Source organism: Zingiber officinale, chromosome 10A, assembly GCF_018446385.1.
Source record: "Zingiber officinale cultivar Zhangliang chromosome 10A, Zo_v1.1, whole genome shotgun sequence".
Classification (NCBI taxonomy): domain Eukaryota; kingdom Viridiplantae; phylum Streptophyta; class Magnoliopsida; order Zingiberales; family Zingiberaceae; genus Zingiber; species Zingiber officinale.
Window position 1 is genome coordinate 49222831 of NC_056004.1, and position 6439 is coordinate 49229269.

Sequence of the window (6439 nt, forward strand, 5' to 3'; positions counted from 1 at the left end):
AAAACAAGAAAAAAAGAATTTAATTGATGAATTTAGTAAATTAGATAATAAAGTTTCTTTATGTTCCGATATTTGGAGTGATCATTGGCAAACACATTCGTATATGAGTGTGACTTGCCATTGGATCGATAACTCTTGGAACCTCCAAAAAAAATTATTAGCTTATAGAGTTTTTGATGAATCACATAATGCTCATAATATCGCACAATTATTATGTTTAATTTTAGAAAATATGGTTTAACTCATAAAATATTTTCAATATCATTAGATAATGCTAGTTCCAATACCACTTGTATAGATGATTTAAAATTTGTTTGTCAACCTATTATTGGAGGTTTATTTTTTCATATTCGTTGTGTATGTCATGTTTTAAATTTATGTGTTCAAGATGGTTTAAAAATTTTAGAAAGTTATATTAAACCAATTAGAATTGCAATTTCTTATTTATGGTCTCATCTATCTATAATGAAACAATGGAGTAGGCTTTGTAAAATTAATGGAATGAGACCTAAAATTTCCACGTGATGTACCAACACGTTGGAATTCAACATACCAATTATTACAAGATTCATTTCAATATAAAGAATTATTATGTTCATTTTTTGCACAAAACACTAATACTAATATATATTTATTTTCATAACAATGGAATATTTGTAGTAGTATTTGTGAAATTTTAAAAGTATTTAATGATGCAACCGAACAACTTTCCGGTGTTTATTATCTCACTGCTCAATTAGTTTTAGAAAATTTTTCTAATAGAATATTAGTTTTAAATGAACATATTAATAATGAATCTTTATCTCCTTGCATCTTAGCTATGAAAACTAAATGGGAAAAATATTTTTATTTAATTCATGAAATTTATTTAATTACATTTGTTTTAGATCCTAAATTTAAATTAGAAGTTTTACAAGAAATTTTAACTTTATATTATGACGCTTTAATTCCAATTAAAGATTCTTCTTCCCCTGATCCAGTTAATATTATATATAATGTTAGAATTTATTTATATGATATTTATAATCAATATTATGCAAAATATGGAACACAAATTAATATTTCTGAAATACAACAAAATACTAGTAGTAATTTAAAACTTACAAAAGCACAACTCTTATTAAAAGAACGGACAAAACGTTCACGAGGATCCTCAAGTTCCACACAGGAACTTGAGAATTATTTTACGACTTCTTTTGATTTTAATGAAGCAGATAGCGAAAACTTCGATATCTTAAAGTGGTGGTCACAGAAGGCTTAAAGCTTTCCCGTTCTCTCCGTGATCGCAAAAGAAATTTTAGCTTGTCCAGTGTCAATTGTTGCTGTGGAGCAGACGTTCAGTGCCGGCAGCAACATATTAGATGAATGACGATCAACTTTGTCTCCCGACTCATTGGAAGCCCAAGTATTATTGGACGATTGGACCAGAGTGGAGAAAAGAATCCAAGGAATGCAACTTTCAGATGACGAAGTTGAAGATTTTGATACTGAAGGAACAAATACGACAGGAACAGGAAATGGAAGTGAATGAAAATGTAAAAGGATAAAAATGTAAAAGAACTACGTAGACTTTGATTCCCCTAAAGGGATACGTAGGCAACTTAAATAAGTGTAAGTTTTTTTTTAAATAAATTTTAATTTCAAATTTTTAATGTTTAATGTTTAATTTTTAATTTTAATTTTTTTTTAACATATTAATCTTGAATCGTGACGAACCGTAGCGAACCGTGAACCGACGGTTCTGAACCGTTAATCGTAATCATCTTGGACGGTTAAGGTTAATAGTCGACCTGCCTGGAAGCGTCGAACCGATGGTTCTGAACCGTCGGTTCCGAACCGTCGAATCGTCGGTTCCGAACCGTGGTCAGGTCTATCAAAAAAGCTGAACCCAGCACTGATATCCTGCTGAGAACCTGCAGAGCAAATGGAAATGCAAGTTGATATGTGCTATTGATGACACTAGATTCCGCAGAAAGATAGTGTACAACTATTTATCTGCAGACACTAGATTCTTATGAGTCAGTCTCTACATGTCCATCTGGGAAATTTCTTATATTTTTTGCAATTAAGTTGTTCATTGGTATAATTCTTAATGTGCTCCAATCTCTCAGTCCAAATGAATTAGCAAATTCTTTGGAAGTATTTCATCATATAACAAGGGTACAAACTCTAGAGTCTAGACCCACCGTAGTGTAGACCTAGTAATTATTACAAGTTGTCTCCAGAGCGTAGCACAGATGGAGAGTGCATGGTTCTGTGACTGTAAGGTCCAGGGGTCGATCCCCGGGATGTCACTGCCTGGGGTTAACGTCTCCACTATGTACTTTCCATCTGTGTACCTACATTTACCTCCCTCTATATCCGTGGACCGACTCTAGGGGAGCCGTTGATGTGACGGTTCCATATTTTTTAGTAATTATTACAAGTTTCTAATATGAAAGAAGATTGCATCCGTATATTATATTAGCAGAGACGAATCAAATAGACGAACCATGCTCCCTTGGCACTAACATCATTAGGATCCAATTGTATAAAAGTATATAGAAGTGGAAAAAAGCTATTAGCATATGTTGGTAAGCAGATTCAATGAACCTGCAAAAATATTCAAGTCTAGAAGCCTAGTTAAAAGTGAATCCTTTAAGGTACTCGTTACTTGTCTCACTTTACTTTGACCATAGTACATCATACATTAAAATGATGCAAGTCTTCCAAGGCGTAACAAAGTATCATGTATAAACTGTATACTAACCTCCATGGTTCAAATTAAGTGCTGCCATTTTAAGAACAGTTTTACCAGTTAAGCGTTCTAAAATGCTAGGGAAAGCAAGGAAGAAGTTGAGAACATTACAAGCAACACTCTTATTTACCTGATTGGGAAATTATTAGCAGCAAATGGTGTTTAAAAAAATAAGCCAAGACACGGCTAAAGATAATCGAACAATTGATGGTGTATATATAGACCTAACTACGCGAAAAAGAGGAGGCCGAGAGAGGTGGAGCCTGGCAAGGAATGGAGTTGGTAGTTAAGCTGGCCGTGGGGGTGAGATGTTTTGTTGGTGGAGGGTAATTTTTTTAAAAAATTGATAATCTTGAAATTGTGAAAACTCTTGGTCTACGCATGTTCCATTTTCATTTTCTGGAAAACACATGTTTTCTAAAAAATAAAAAATGACTTTTAGTCATTCTTTATTTTTCTAAAAAATGCTAACTATTTTTTTTTAGAAAACAGATATGAAAAATACAAACGAAACATCATTTTTCAGAAATGCACGTTTTTCAAAAAATAAAAAATGAACAACGTGCAAACCAAACACTAGACTTCCAAAGTTTTTTGATTATAAGTTGTATTCCTAAATTGCTGACAAGGTGGAAATTATTCATTATCAGACATTGCTTATTTTCTAAACTAAATAAGGTTTTATTGATAGCCTACCAGGTTTTTTTTAGGATTTAAAGTTTAGAGTTTAATATTTAAGTTTAAGAAAATGTTTTTTTTTTAAAATAAATTGAACACTAGATACGTATGAATTACTCATAGATGGGTGAGCTAGTAACAAAACTTTATATATAAGAATATGATATATTGTACGCTCCCGTGAATATTCCATGAACCCATATATATAAACTAAAATTTGAAGTCTTCCGTGATATAATTCACTCTTAATTTATTCATGATCCCTTGATGTAGTTTAATTACAATCATTATTCCTTTTCTCATTATTTTACCAGATAATTAATGAACTAAGGATTATTTTGACTAAGGTTAATCAAGAGATACTGTAAATTAAACTTTTAAATATGATCACCCAGTTGGATCCTTTTTTTCTCTCCCGATCGGCGCCTTGCAAGTTTGAGTGTCATATGGGGTTAGCGTGATCCTCCGATACTAAGTCAGTAAAAGAGTAAAAATGAGTGTCCTGCGAGCACGAGAGAGCGTTGAGAGACAAGATGAAGAAGTAGCCTTCACATGTGAGAAGAAAATCATACTTTCATCTATCTTCATTGGGGATTATATGGCCGCGGAGGGTGGAGGTCCAAGTAAATCACCACACCAATTCAGGATGGGTTCCGTAAGCGACCACCCAAGAGAAATGCCACCTTCCAGCCAACCACACTGCGAGCCTTCGCACTAGAGGCGACAATCATGGATCCATACTATCAGTTTGGTTTGGCCATTAGTCTAATGTTGCTTTCCGCTTTCCTAGCGAGCAACTCTGCAGGGTTGGATCGAGGTCAGAGAGTTAGAAATTGGTGCTAAGAGAACCTACTCAGCCCAGGCTCCCCATGGCTGCTAAAATGGAGAAGCCCAGGGTCTGATGGGCCTCCATTGTCATGAGGGGCATCGGTCAAGTGAGCTCGGTTCTAATAAGACGACCCGAGCGGCATCAATAAATATGTTCAAGAATTCATAGATAAAGCGAACCAAAATTTGCTACAATACCTAACAACCTACATCCAGGGGCATGGAGAATGCAGCATTAGTAACTAAAATACTAACAGATGTATCAATCATTGACCATAATAATAGAATAATCAGATGAACACGAACTATAAAAAGACCTTGAATGCGATGTACAAAATTTTGAAGGCCCCCCTTTGTATCTCATGCGATTTGTTCATCCCTAACAAAACTAGAGGTGATTCCTTCACCCTAACACTCCTATCAATCTGTCTTTAAGTCAATATAAAAGAGATAAATTATATATGATTATTAATCATTAATATAAGTGATCAAGGTATGAAAAAAAGTATATTGGACACGCTAAATTTTGATCCTAAAATTTTATATGATAATATTCATATATCTCAACTATCACTGTTCTGAGAAGACGCTCCACTAGTATATCTCGAAGCATAGTTGAGTGGTATCTTTCTTTCTGCTTCCTGTAAACCATTTAGCCACGTCTTAGTAGTAAAAGACTAAATCATATTTACTATAACCAAGATGAACTTTGTATGATGTAAATACCTGAACATATACAATACCATGGACCAACACTATAAAAATTTCTTGGTTTACCGACGAAAATATTCGTTGGAATTCCGTCAGTAAATCTTTATCCCGACGGATTTCTGATGGGAAACTATTAGTTGCAAGAATATATGTCGGAGCCTTATTTTCTGACGGAATATAACTTTCATCGGTATATCACTGACGGAATTATAATTCCATCGGTAGACCCCACCGGAAACACTATGCACTTGCCGCCAGCTTCTTCGACGGAAATTATTTTTTTGTCAGTGATTTACCGACGAAAGTTATATTTCCGTCAGAGTCAGGTTGGGATTCGTATCAATAATTACCGATGGAAATCGAAGTCCCGTCGGTAATTACCGATGGAATTTAGATTTGTGTCAGTAATTACCGATGGAACTTCGATTTCCGTCGATAATTACTGGCGAAACTTTGATTTCCGTCGGTAATTGTTGATACACAATACCGACGAAATACCGATACTGTCGGTATTCCGTCAGAAAATTAAAAAAAATTAACAACACCCAATCGTATTCAGATTCAACCGTGTTTACAAATTACATATCCATATAAAACCATCACAATCGATGGTATTTCATATGTATAAACATCATATTATACAATCCATACACACAATCATATTTTACACATACTAACAATTCATACAATCACAGTTTACAAATCCTAACAATCCATACATATATACAAACAAACTAACACAATCCATACACACAATCATATATCAAAAACAAACAAATAGTATTGTAAATAAAAAATATATAGAAACAAACACAATATAAACAAAACATCCATATATAGATCAAAATATTTCCATGCTCAAATATATAAATTCATACCATTATAACAAATACTCCAAAAACAACTAATAGTATAAAATCCTGCAGAAAGTGATCAGATTGATGTATAGTTTAAAATATTGCATATATGCATAATAAATTTTACATGTAAAAAAATAAATACCTAGATAGAAAGAAGATGATGATGATCGTGCTGAATATGTACACCCTTGACGCCTGAAACATATAATAATATAATATTTAGAAATAAGCAGATTAGAATAAAACAATCAAATATATTTTGCATGTAACTTGTATGATAAATAAAAATTTAAATTGTAGTTGAACAAATCTCAAAACATGCTAATCACCACGGTCTGATGGGTCTTGAGTCTCCTGTGACTCAAAACCATGTGGTGTCTGGGTGGAGGCGAAATTTGCCACGATCGCTTGCATATGGGCAAAGAGAGCATAATTATCTGCATCATGCTTGGCTCTGATCCAATCCTGCTTGGTTCTCCTCTGCTCCTCATCAGTCCTCCTCTTCTCCTTAGCAACCCTCTACTGGTCCATAGAAGTCATCCTCTCATCCATTGACTTCAGTTAAGTGCACAGTTCTTCATTTTCGTGTCTTAAAGACTGCATCTCACTAGAAGAAGAGGAACTA